Below are 14,338 nucleotides of genomic sequence, written 5' to 3' on the forward strand. Positions count from 1 at the left end.
CTCGCCTCTCTATAAAGCACTGGTTCCCAACCAGGGGTCCGTGGACCCCCAGGGGTCCGCGAGAACTAAATTAAGGTCCGCGAAACAAAGTTATAAACCCATAATAAATTAATATTTTCAATTAAAAGTTCTCTATTATAAATATATATATTCAAATATTATTCTAAGCTTAATGTTTAACTAACAGTTATGATTAAAGTTTATTTTCAAATTCTCAGAATTTTTATTTTCAACCTTGGGGTCCCTGCACTGAACAAAAAAGTCCTAGTGGTCCCTGGTCAAAAAAAGGTTGGGAACCACTGCTATAAAGGAACAACCCAAAACCCCAGTACTTTGTCCTTCCACTGAGAGACCACAGACCCTTTGAATGGTTGCCATCTATGTCTCTCTCTCTGGAAATGACCAAGGGGCCTCTGTATCTGTTGTCTGTCAATATGTTTACGTTTGTTAAGTACTGTCATATAAATATTGCTTTCTCCTTTGCTTCATATTCTTTTTGTAAGTTCAATAAAACTGAATGGTTTCCTGCTCATATGGCTTGAATGCTGTTTAAGAATGACTGTGTAAGAATGCTTCTCTGTATGAAAGGTCCTTTTCTAGCCAGATCTCTCTGGGTTGCTTTTTGGTAAGTGAAGCAGGCAGAGAGGGCCATGCACAACGAACTAGAAGGGGGGGGCACAACAGATTCCCCCCACATGTATGTGTGTGTGTGTGTGTGTGTGTGTGTGTGTGTGTGTGTGTGTGAAGTGCCGTCAAGTCGCAGCCGACTTATGGCGACCCCTTTTGGGGGTTTTCATGGCAAGAGGCTAACAGAGGTGGTTTGCCAGTGCCTTCCTCTGCACAGCGATCCTGGTATTCCTTGGTGGTCTCCCATCCAAATACTAACCCGGGCCGACCAGACGAGATCAGGCTAGCCTGGGCCATCCAGGTCAGGGCTATTATTACCTACAAATCCTTTGATGGCCTTGGACCCACCTACTTGCAATATCAGTTCTCCTGGTATGTTCCATCATGATAGCTTTGCTCAGACCCTTTTGAGGGTGCTGTCCTGCAAACAGGTAAGACAAGCAGCTGCCTGTACACGTACATTCTCTGCTGTAGCTCCCATCTTGTGAAAAGGCTTGCCTAAGGAGGTCAGGAAGGCTCCCACTCTTCTATCATTCCACAGAATGTGCAAAACAGGAAGCTGTTTTTATAAAGGGCTTAGAGCTGCAATATAAAAGCAAGTCCAGGAGAGTGCTCTCACAAAAGAATAGGATTTCAGCCTGTTCCAATGTTCATTGTACATATCATGTTACTTTTACTGCACTGTCATCTGACTTTTAATTCAGTCTACATTGCTTATAGTACGTCATGTCTTGGACAGTTTTCTGTTTGTATTATCTTTAAAAATGTTGTAATCCTAGTCCTATTGCGTTGTTTATTGAATGTTTTATGATTGAATTTTTTTTTACTTTTGCAATCTGCCTTGAGTTTTAGCGAGAAAGGTGGATGATAAATGAAGTAAATAAAGAAAACAAGCAACCATCCGCATGATTTGCACGCATGTCTCTCATTTGAGGGTTTTGTAGTAGGCCCAGAATGGTCCCTAGCAGATAGATGGGGGCTCTCATCTGGAAAGACCTAGAACAAAATACAAGGTCCATCCCTTGGGCGGGTGGGGACAGGCGGGAGCGCCACGGCGCAGCTGAAGAGTTTTGCTTTCTGGTCGGAGCGCGAATGGCAATTACCGGTGCCTCCTTCTATAGAGATACACAGAAAAGGCCTGGAAGGTTTCCTTCGACAACGGTAGGAATTTGGCGTTCTACTGAGGGGCCCCAACAGCAGCGTTTTACGTACGGAGGGGTTTTGCCGGGGGGGGAGGGGTTTAGCCGCTCCCTCGATGCACATCCCCCCCCCTCAACCATAAGCGCCCCCCTGCAGAGTTCTGAGAATTGGGATGGGGGGGAATGGGCATCGAGGGAGCGGCTAAACCCCTTCCCCCCCCCGGCAAAAACCCCTCCCCCCGTGCATAAAATGGCAAACGGCCTAATTTTGGAGGTGGGTCTGAAGTAAGGGTTGCCAACCTCCAGGGAACAGCTGGAGATCTCCTGCCAGCACGAGCGACGTCCAGCCCGTAGGGGCCGCTTCACCTGGAGAGAACGGCCGCTCTGGCCAGGGGGACTCGATGGCCCTGGGGTCCCGCCCCCAACCCCGCCCTCCTCAGGCTCCGCCCCTAAAAGCCTCCCGCCGGTGCGGCCAAGAGGGCCCCTCCCCCCGTCCGCGGCAGTGCGGGTCGCGCCCCCTCCCTCCCTCCTTGGCCTTTGCGACCGGCCACGGCGCCCCCTCCTCGCTCACGGGATCCGGGCGGGCGGGCGGAGGAGGCGGAGCCGGCGGGACCCCGGAGCCCCCCCCGCACCCCCTCCCAGACACACGAACGACGGGGGGGAGGGGTCTCTTTCCACCCCCCGAATGGCAACACGACGCCCGCCCCCCCCCCGCTCGACCGAGAGGGCGGAGGCGCCGCTGACCTCGTCGTCGTCGTCGTGGGGGCGAAACTCCTCCATCGGCGCGGCTGAGGCGGCGGCGACTGAGCGGCCCCCCCCCCGCCAAGCCCAGCGGCCCCGCCTCCGGCTAGGGGGAGGGGCGGGCGGACGCCCGGCCCCCCCCCGCTCTTCCGTGGGCGCCACCTGCCGGCTGAAAGGGGCGGCGGAGTCTCTCAACCCGTTAGGGTTAGGGTTATTGAAGATAGAATTGTCAAGCGTATAGAAGGGCCGGGTCGGCTGGGCAAAACCCAACACGGCTCCTGCCTCACTAACCTACTAGAGTTTTTTGATAGCGTCAGTTAGCATGTGGACAGGAAGGAGCCTGTGGATAGTGGGTATTTGGATTTCCCATAATACTAGAACACGGGGTCATCTGCTAAAGCTGGAGGGTGAGAGAGTCAAAACAGATAAAAGGAAGCATTTGTTCACACAACGCGGAGTTAAATGGTGGAACTCCCTGCCCCAGGATGCGGTGATGGCGGTCAGCTTGGAGGGCTTTAAGAGGGGAGGGGACATATTCATGGAGGAGAGGGGTATTCATGGCTACTAGTCAAAATGGCTACTAGTCATGATGCACACCTTTTCTCTCTAGTATCAGAGGAGCGTGCCTATTATATTAGGTGCGGTGGAACACAGGCAGGATAAATGCTGCTGCACTCGTCTTGTTGGGTGGGCTTCCTGGAGGCACCTGGTTGGCCCCGGTGTGAACAGACTGCTGGACTCGATGGGCCTGGGTCTGATCCAGCAGGGCCTTTCTTGTGTTCTTTAGTTGCTGCTGAGTGAGGAAAGTCTCTCAAACCGCGGGGGGGGGGAGGTCTGGGCGCCTGGGATGGACCGCTCTCCGGGCGCCCCTTCCCCCCCGCCGTTCTCAGGACTCTGCATGGGGGGCGGGGGGGGCTTATAGTTTGAGCTGTGAGCAGGGGGTGGTGGTGGAGGGGGAGCCGCGCACCGAGCGAGCGGCAGATCCGAGGCGGCGAAACCTCCTGTGCAGAAAAAGGCCCCCTACAAGGTGAATCACCACTCCAACTCTAAAAACAAGGCCCCTTTACTCCGGGCAGGTTTTGCCTGGGCTCGGCCGCTCTCTCCCCCCACCCGAACCCTCAGAACTCGGGGTGGGGGGGGTGGGGGCTCTTCGTTGAGTTGTGCGACCACGGGTGGGGGGAGCTGCGCCCCTAGAGAGCGGCAGACCCCAGGCAGACCCTGCCCAGCGCCAGTGGAAGCGGGACGCCCCCCCCCCCACCTGCATCCGCCTGACCTCAGGACCCTCTGAGCAGCTCCCGGCGGAGGAGGCGCGGCGTCGCCAGACATGCCAGGGTCCCGGGTAGCCTTCAGCTTTCTCGGCTTAGTAAGGTAATCCCTCGACTAAAGACCTTTTATTCCTGAGTTGCGACTGAATGGATTCTATCTGCACCAGTCTGCGTCTGCATCATACAATCCTTAAGAAAAAAACCTTCGGGTTTTTAATGTTTTTAGCTGCTGTTGACGAGTGTTTCCATGAGCACCATTTAAGAAGTATCCTCTCTTGTGTGAGGGAGGAATACTTTGGAAAATAGGGCGCCTTCCACTGATGGCTTTGGCACTTTTTAAAGCCATGTTATATTGCTTCCTGTTTAATCAGTGGCACCGATTTAATCAATCAAAAGATTTTGTCATCCATTCATTTAACAAATAGGCTAAACATCACTTTCCTACTTTTTAAAGAATTAAGCCAAACCTAAAGCCAATTCCCTTGTTTGTACTTAGGTTTTATGCCACTATAACAAGTTAATCTTTCACTTACATGTAACAAGAATGTTTTCATCTGGAAAAATGTTGAACAGCCACTTTGTTTAAGGCAATAGAAATCCTAGGAACAAGAAATGGTGAGTAAAGATTTCTTGAATTAGTATGAAGTCCCCCCAAGAGCCCATTCCTGAAGGGGGAGGGTGAAGCTCCTTATGAGCTGCCGTGACTCCGTGCTGCCATAAGTGCCACCTTATCACAGAATAAGGTGGCACCTATGTTCACGCAGGGGCAAACACGCTGGCATCAAGGAGCTGCCGGCCCTTGCCACCAGCTCTGCCACACTGGCAGGGCTTTCCTGGAAGAGAAAGGCCGCACCGGCACGGGGGTGGGGGCGTTCCTGGGGGAAGAGCTTCCGTTAGGCAGCTTCCTCACCCCTTTCGCCCACCTTTTTTGTGTGCATTCTGATACACATGCAACTTCTGAGTACATTTCCCCGGTTATTTAAGTCCCTCCTTTCAAAAGATCACAAGAACTTACATTTAGTATTAGCACTTCTGTGCTCTTCTGAAAGTAAGATGTTTTTCTTGACTATACGTGCTCTGTAGTAGCTCCACATTGCATCTCAGGGATGGGGTCATACTGGCTTCTGTGCTGACTTGCCAGCCCCCTTTTGTTTATTTCTTCACACATACACTATAGTGTCTTGATTAAAGTTTGAAATAAATAGCACTAGAGCATTATAGCATGGCACCACTATAGCACTTACCAACTGAAAACACCTCAACAAACCCAACAGAAAAAAAAATTCTGATGGCAGGAAAATGGCACCAATTTTGGATCAATCTTTGTGGGACAGGAAAATGTGCACCATTTTTTCCAGATGGCATGCTTAACTCCAAAAAGATGTAAGTAAAGCAGGTATAGTGACACTAGCTTTCCTTGGTGGTCTCCTATCCAAGTACTAACCAGAGGCAACCTGGCTTAGTTTCTGAGATGTGACGAGATTGAGCTAGCCTACTCCATCCAGGTCAGTGCTCAGTCTCTTTAGAGTCCAACATTTCTCTCACATGTTGACTTCTAATAGATGGAACCACCCTCACTGACACATCGCACCCTTCACCTCACCCATTGGGTAGTGATCCAAGAAAGGGCCTTCTCTCGTCATGGCACTAAAGTTTTGGAACTCCCGCCATGGCACTAAAGTTTTGGAACTCCCTCCCCAGGGAGATTTGTCTGTCTCCCTCTACTGGTATCTTTTTCCAGCAAGTGAATACTTTTTTTGTTTTGTCTGGCTTACCCCCAGTAGTGTTTTTGGGCCCTCCTAGTGTTGCTTTTGTGTTTTTAACTGAATTTTATATTTTAACAGCATTTTAATTGTTTTAATGTTTTTAGGTTTGACGTCTTGTAGACCCTGATTGGGTGGAAAGCAGTTTAAATCAAATAAAGATCTTGAAAAATCTGTTCGAAGTGAGTTCAGTCCCCTAGGAGGTCATGTTTCCTGGGCTGCACACAAGACTGGCATTCTCAAGTGGTGCAAATTCACAATGTCTTTTGCTATTGGTTTTATCCTGTAAAAATGAGAGAATACATCCGCAGGTACCGAAAGTGCAACTGACTGTTGATCTAATCTTGAAACAAAGGATAGCAGCGCATGTGAAGCAGGACAGCATGCCTATAATCATTGATTAATAGGGTCACTGACCAGCAAAAACAAACAAGCAAACCAGACGGCAGGACTATTTTGGCCAGGGTGGTGATGTTCAGAGCAGCAGCCAAAAGCTGCGGCGCACGTGTGCTGATGAGCCGAGCAGCTCGCTCTGCGCACGCATCGTTCTGTTTCGTGCCACTCCCGAGTGCCCGCGCTGGCCTGCGCCCCCAGGCGGCGGACGGACCAAGTCCTCGTGGCGTGAGCGGTTTGCTCGAGCTACACGAAGGAGTCGTTGTGCTACCTGGTGCTGTAAGGCAAGGGACAGGTGTGGGAAGGGCAAAAATCCTTCCGCCGGTACGGCAGAGCCGCATAGAGCCCTCCAAAGTCCGGGCCGGCCGCGCTGCCCAGTCTAGGGAGCCGCTCAGGGCCGTCGAAGCCTCCCTGCCCCTCCTGCGGGCCGTCGGCCGGCCGGCCGGCCGGCCTGTCTGTGTGTCCGGGCGGGTCTCCCGCGCGCCTTCAGAGCCGAGGCGCGGCGCCGTCGTTCCGGCGCGCGGACCCACCTTGCCTGTCTTGGCGGGGGGGGGGGGGCGGCGCTTCCTGAGCCCGGCCAGCAGGAGGCGCTGAGGGACGCCCCGGCCGCGCCGGCTGCGGAGGAGGTGCGCGGCACTGGCGGCTCCACCCCCCGCCCAGGTGCGCGCAGGACCCGCCGCCTCCATCCCGCCGCGCAGCGAGAGCCGCCGCCGCCGCCGCCGCCGCCCGGGATCCGGGGACTCGTGGCGTGGTAAGCTGGCGGGGGGGGGGGGGGGCCGGCCGGCCTCGAGGAGCCTTTGCGCGCCCCGCCAGCCCAGCGCGCGCAGGAGTGGGCTGAGGGCAGCTGCGGGGGGGGGGGCAGGCCGCCGCTCCCTCCCTCCCTCCCTGCAGTGGGGCCGCGCGCTTGGCATGGGGAGGGAGGGGCTCTGAGGGCGAATCCCGGCAAGGTCGGGAGAAGTGGTCCCCCTCCCCCTCGGGTCCGGAAAGGGGGCCGGCGACAGCGCGCCCCGGCCCATCTCCGGCAAGGGGGCTGCTGGGGGGGGGGGAACGGGTCCTGGAAGCCCCAGCGCAGCGCCGCGCCGCGCCCCGCCGGCCTCCCTGGCTTTCAAGAGGCGCGAGAGCAGCCTTTCGGTGGGGGGGTGGGGGTGGGGGGCTCTGGGCCCTCTGAGCGCCCCTCCCCTCCGCCTCCCCTTGCCATCCTGCAGGCGTCTCCTTCAGGGAGATGGGGAGCACGGGACCTGGGGCCAGCAGGTGTGGTCCTGGGACAGGTTTTTCCCGAGTGTCCAAACAAGCGTTTCAGGGAGTCTCGAACGGGATGGTCCTCTGCGGGTCAGAAGGGTTCCGCTCAAATTCAGAATCAGAACCTCCCGTTGGACACCAGCAGGACTCTATTCCTTGTTGGCTAAAATCGTACACTGCACTCCAATTGGGTCTTTGTTACATCAAAGCATCTTGAATTGCATTGGGAGGTCTGAAGAGATCTGTGGGATCGCTTGGTTTACCCAGTGATATTGTTGATCTTTTCCATCTGAATAGCACAGCCCCATGGCCATATCACAACATCCATTCCAAAAAGTACTGTTGAAGGCTTTCACGGTCAGAGTTCATTGGTTCTTGTAGGTTATCCGGGCTGTGTGACCGCGGTCTTGGTATTTTCTTTCCTGACGTTTCGCCAGCAGCTGTGGCAGGCATCTTCAGAGGAGTAACACTGAAGGACAGTGTCTCTCCGTGTCAAGGGTGTAGGAAGAGTAATATATAGTCAGAAGGGGGTTGGGTTTGAGCTGAGTCATGGTCCTACAAAGTATTAAAGTATTAAAGTCCATGAACATGGACTGACCCAAACAGGGTCTGGACTGGACAATTCTACCAACTATTTTGTCAGATTGCACAGAGAAGCCATTGAAATTCATAAACATCAGCACAACTTTAACAGAAAAGAAGAGAGTTTAAGAATGAATAAGGCTTGGCTTCCTGTCCTGAAAACCTCCAGACTAACAAAGACTACAGTCCACAATAGCCATGCGGATTGGCTTTGGATTCCACACATTAACAGATCACTTTAGGATACAATGGTTCCACATTAACATACCACACCCTCATTAGCACATTATCTTGATACTTACAGGACAATGATTAGCACATTACCTTGGATACTTTGCAGGACAATGACTCAGCTCAAACCCAACCCCCTTCTGACTATATATTACTCTTCCTACACACTTGACACTGAGAGATACTGTCCTTCAGTGTTACTCCTCTGAAGATGCCTGCCACAGCTGCTGGCGAAACATCAGGAAAGAAAATACCGAGACCACAGTCTCACAGCCCGGATAGCCTACAAGAACCAATATTACAAAAAGGTTTGCCTTGTAGGCATGGACAACTGCTTTTTTGAGAAGTACACCTACACATTCACCTTCTAGTCATGGAACTAGTTGCATGGTTATTTAGATCTAGACCATAACTTCCTGTGGTAGGGCATTACTAGATCTCAATGTGATTTCATAGAATCATAGAGCTGGAAGGGACCACCGGGGTTATCTAGTCCAACCCCCTACACAATGCAGGAAATTCACAATGACCTCCCCCCCAAACACCCCCAGTGACACCTACTCCATGCACAGAAGATGGCCAAGATGCCCTCCCTCTCATCATCTGCTTAAGGTAATAAAATCAGCATTGCTGACAGATGGCCATCTAGCCTCTGCTTAAAAACCTCCAGGGAAGGAGAGCTCACCACCTCCTGAGGAAGCCTGTTCCACTGAGGAACCGCTCTGTTAGAAATTCTTCCTAATGTCTAGATGGAAACTCTTTTGATTTAATTTCAACCCTTTGGTTCTGGTCCGACCTTCTTGAGCAACAGAAAACAACTCAGCACCCTCCTCTATATGATATCCCCTTAAGTACTTGAAGATGGTTATCATATCCCCTCTCAGTCTTCTCCTCTTCAAGCTAAACATACCCAGCTCCTTCAACCTTTCCTCATAGGACTTGGTCTCCAGACCCCTCACCATCTTTGTTGCCCTCCTCTGGACAAGTTCCAGCTTATCTACATCTTTCTTAAATTGAGGTGCCCAAAACTGAATACAGTACTCTAGGTGAGGTCTAACCAAAGCACAGTAAAGCAATACAATCACTTAGCATGATCTGGACACTATACTTCTGTTGATGCAGCCCAAGATCGCATTTGCCTTTTTAGCTATTGCATCACACTACTGACTCATGTTCAGTGTTTGGTCTACTAAGACCCCAAGAACCTTTTCGCACACACTACTGCTCAGACAATTCTCCCCCATCCTATATTTATGCATTTGGTTTTTCCTGCCTAAATTAAGAACTTTACATTTGTCTTTGTTGAAGTGCATTTTATTAGTTTTAACCCAATTCTCCAGCCTGTCAAGATCATCCTGTATCCTGGCTTTGTCTTCTACTGTATTTGCTACCCTTCCCAATTTAGTATCATCTGCAAATTTAATAAGCTCCCCTGTATTCCTTCATCCAAATCATTTATAAAGATGTTGAACAACACAGGGCCCAGGACAGATCCCTGTGGCACTCCACTAGTCACTTCTCACCAAGCAGATGAGGAACCATTAAGAAGCACTATTTGGGTGCGATCTGTCAAACCAGTTACAGATCCACCTAACAGTAATAGGATCTAAACCATATTTTCCCAATTTGTCAATGAGAATACTATGTGCAACCTTATCAAAAGCCTTACAGAAATCAAGATAAACTATGTCTACAGCATTCCCCTGATCCAGCAAGGTAGTAACTTTCTCAAAAAGGAGATAAGATTAGTATGACATGAGTTCTTGAGAAACCCGTGCTAGTAATCAGATCTATCCTTTCTAAATGCTCAAGGACTGATGGTTTGATGATTTGTTCGAACACTTAAAATAAAGGTTTTGATATGCTGAATAAAGCACAAGCCAAAATCAACCGACAGCTTTTACTGAAACCTGATAGAGGAGAGAGGTCTTTGCCGTCAGCTGGAAGGAGAAGGGGGGGGTTATGCTATTAAATTTGGTGATGCCCGACATTGCCCTGCTCATAATGGTTGCAGTTTTGCATCCAGACATGATAGTTTCTAAGCAGGTGCTCTTCTGACTCTTATGAAGGGGAAAGGGTTCATATGGGAGAAGGTGCTCTCTGACTGACTCCAGACCTTTTAGGACTTTAAGATTAAAACTGAAATTGAGCTTGGAAACTTACTGGCAGCCAATGAAATTTTGTAAAAAACAAAACAAAAAACCAAAAAACCCCAGCTGTAACACGATTCCAGTTCCTTTTGGGCAAATTCTTTGGATCTGAATGAGAAGGAGAAGAAATTTTATATTTCTGCAAATGCTGGTTTTGAATGTTTGAACTGGCATATAATGCTAGCAAGATGGTCATCGTTATGTTAGGGAGGGTCTGTAAAAGACAGTTGTATATTGTAAGCATGTGGATTCAATGCATCTTTTGCATTCTGCATGCACTGATCTGATGCACCTTGTGTAGAATCCCCTGCCCAATGTGGGCCCAATACCCGCCGGTGTTGGTATAGAGGGAAGCGTTGTCCTTATGACAGCGGTGTCATGGGCACAGTTTACTTTTTTCCAAAACAAGTAAATAAAGTTTGCTTATCTGGCAATTAGATATTCAGATATCAAGAAAAAAACTTTCACTTTCATCTGCATAGCCCTATTCTGGTTTTTGTTTCCTGGTCAAAAAACATGGTTGATTTAGCAGCTCAAGTAATGGGATGTTGGACACTGGCAAAGATGCAAAATAATTCTATTCTGTCTGCTGTGATTTGCTATCTAAAACTAGCTGGAGCCACCGGGGGAGGGGGAGATCCTTTACACCTGGCTGCTTCCAGACTGCATTGGATCCAGACTATCTAGACCCGTGTTGGCGAACCTATGGCACGTGTGCCTGACTCGGCACGAGTAGCCCTCTCTGCCGGCACGCACGGAGCCATCGCGTCTGCCTAGGACGCTCTCTTCCACTTTTCCTCCCAGCAGAGGGTGTTATGGCTTTCGCCCGGCACACCCAACTGTCTCATTCCTCCTCTGCCTCCGCTTCCGCCTTTATGGGCTTTCCACCCCCTTAAGCCCTCTGGGCCCCGCCTTCCCTGGGCCATCGGACTCTCGCCTCCCCTGTTCCCGTGGTCTCGCTGCCGTGCTCAACCGCCCTATTCCGCCTGGGGTTGGCCCCTCCCACTCAGTGTTCCCGCCAGCGTCGGGTGGCTCTGCGCAGTTCGCTCCTCCGCTCCGGTGCGGAGCTGCTCCTCGCCCTGTCTGGCCCAGCGGACTCCCGTCTCCCTCCTTCCTGCAGCTGCCGCCTTCCTCCCCCTCCCCTCTTGCTCCAGCTGAGCGTTTCGGGCGCCGTCTCCCCCCCTCGCCGTTCCCTCCCCCTCCCACAGGGACGCGGCGCACACATTGCCCCCTCGTGTGCGGGTGTCCCTGCTTCGTCCCCAGTGGCGGGGGCTGCTGCCATGAGACGGCAAGCTCTCTCTCGGGGGGCAACGTCGGCGCTCGGTGTCTTCGCACCTCCCCAGATGTTCCCGGCTTCGGAGGTGCCGCCTGCGGGCAGGATCGCCTCCATCTCTTCCTCCTCCCAGCCAGGTACGTGGGGCTTCTCCTCCTGGGGTCGATGGTCTCCTGGAGGGTAAGGCTCAGCGTCGGGATGGGGGAGTAGTCCCGAGGGCCCGTCCGAGGCCGTGGACTCAGGACAAAATCATACCCCTCTTTTCGGACAGAACCCTCTGAACATAGACCAGGTTTTGCTTCATCTATTTGCCTTAGGTTGCCAGGTGTGTCCCCCCCCCCATCATTTACCTCTTTTCCTGATGGTTCAGTTACAAATATAAAGTTTCACTTTGAAGAAGAAGAGTTGTTTTTTATATGCCGACTTTCTCTACCACTTAAGGAAGAATCAAAGCGGCTTTCAATCACCTTCCCCTCCCCACAGCAGACACCCTGGCAATTTATGCATGGTCAGTTTTGATGCTCACTCAAAGCACTTTTTAAAAATGCAACTTTAAAACTGCCTATTCACGGTCTCGAAGCAAAAGAAGAAATTCCACCCCACCCACTCGTCTGCTCCTTTGTTCCGGTTTGCATAGCCATTAGCATGTGCATAGCTAACCCGCTGCTGTTATTTTGCATGATTCCTTCAGGGGGATTCTTCAGGGGGATTCTTCAGGTTAAATTGCCGTGTTGGCACTTAGCGATAAATAAGTGGGTTTTGGGTTGCAGTTTGGGCACTCGGTCTCTAAAAGGTTCGCTATCACTGATCTAGACAAAGTGTATTCATTTATAGTACCTGCTTAACCAAGGACATTCTTTACCCTCCATAGCACAGTAACATGCTATATGTGTGTGTGTAAAGTGCCGTCAAGTCGCAGCCGACTTATGGCGACCCCTTTTTGGGGTTTTCATGGCAAGAGACTAACAGAGGTGGTTTGCCAGTGCCTTCCTCTGCACAGCAACCCTGGTATTGGTGGTCTCCCATCCAAATACTAACCAGGGCTGACCCTGCTTAGCTTCTGAGATCTGGCTAGCCTGGGCCATCCAGGTCAGGGCAACATGCTATATGATTGCTATATACAAATAAAAGTGCAACTACTGCAGTACATTCTAAACTGGCAGTTGCCAAACTTTTAAACCTGCAATTCCTTAAGCAAATGTGAGCATCTCTCATTTGCACAAGCGTTTCCCTTTTGGTTTTGGTAAAATGAGAATGATGGAAAGTGAAGACTGAATTCTTAGAGAGCACTTATTTAAAAATATGCAGCATTGTCCATTCCAGTTTGTTTGAATTGTCCTGAACCAAGAAAGCTATTATGTGTGAAGTCAGAGAACTGCAGGAGAGAGGGAGGGAGAGTGGGGGTAGAGAGATGTAAGCAGAAAGCATGAGTCATGGTGTCTGAAGATTAAGCTAACCTTTCTTAGATGGCGCTCTCTGGACAAATTCAGGACTTGTGTAAGGAAGGTGTAGCTCTGAGTTTTGCTTGGAGACGGTGAATCTAATTCTGGCACTGTGTGTACTGTAAATCTAGGGTAAAGTGTATGAAGTTTGCCAAGGAATTAAAATTGTTGGAGTGTACAAGAAAGTGTACCCCTTCTGGATGCACACCTTAACGTGGTGAAGGGGTTTGTGTGTGTCAGGGAAGCTGAGAGCAATACCGTAAGGGGTCTAGACTCTATCAAGAGACTAAACTCCTAACAGACTCACTCAAGACGGAATGGTCACAGCTGAGACACCAGACAAAGATGCATCCACCCCCTTAAGGGATCAATGGCCACATCCGCAGAAGAGAACAGGCAGTTCCAATGGGGATGGGGGCAGAGGAATCCCTGAAGGTTAGCTACTGGGCAGCAGCAGAAGTGGAAGGTGACACTGGCGGAAGATCTTTCGTAGACAACGGCAGTGCCACTATGGCTAACCCTGGTTAGTACTGCACAGAAGAAGGCACTGGTAAACCACTTCTGACCAACCTTTACCTTAAAAACCCTATGATGAGACAATCCAAAATGAAAAAAGATATAGTGCTGGAAGATGGGACCCCCAGGTCGGATGGCATTCAATCTGCTACTGGGGTAGAGCAGAGGACTAGTGCGAGTACCGCTGTTCTTAACGATGCGATTGGACTAAAGCCGAAAGGACGTTCAGTGGTTGACATGAATAGATGCAAAATGAAAGTCCGAAGCTGTTCGACACATATAATAGGAACATGGAATGTGAGAAGCATGAATCAGGGTAAGCTTGAAATTGTTAAACAAGAATTGGAACGTATGGACATTTCAGTCCTGGGAGTAAGTGAATTAAAGTGGACTGGATTAGGACATTTTCAATCAGAAAATTACAAAGTGTTTTATTCAGGGAATGACAAAAAGAAGAAACGGAGTTGCTTTAATAGTGAGGCAAGATGTAGCAAAGGCAGTCAGGAGCTATAATGCAAAGTCTGACCGAATAATATCAATCAGACTTCAGGGCAAGCCTATCAACATAAGTATCAGTCGAGTTTATGCCCCAACTACAGATGCTGATGAGGAAGAAATTGAAAGTTTTATATGCCAGTGTTCAGGAAGAAATTGATCAGACACCTAAACAAGATATGCTGATAATCATAGGTGATTGGAACGCAAAAGTAGGAAACAAAGCAGAATCAAATGTTGTTGGCAGGTTTGGGCTAGGAGCACAGAATGAAGCAGGAGAACACTTCGTAGAATTCTGTGAAGACAATAATCCGTTCATTGCAAACACATGCTTCAGGCAACCAAATAGACGATTGTATACATGGACATCACCAGACGGCCAGTATAGACATCAAATAGATTATATAATTGGAAGCAGAGGATGGAGAAGCTCTATTCTCTCAGCCAAAACAAGTCCAGGAGCCGACTGCAGTACAGATCAT

The sequence above is a fragment of the Euleptes europaea genome, chromosome 16, assembly GCF_029931775.1.
Source record: "Euleptes europaea isolate rEulEur1 chromosome 16, rEulEur1.hap1, whole genome shotgun sequence".
Classification (NCBI taxonomy): Eukaryota; Metazoa; Chordata; class Lepidosauria; order Squamata; family Sphaerodactylidae; genus Euleptes; species Euleptes europaea.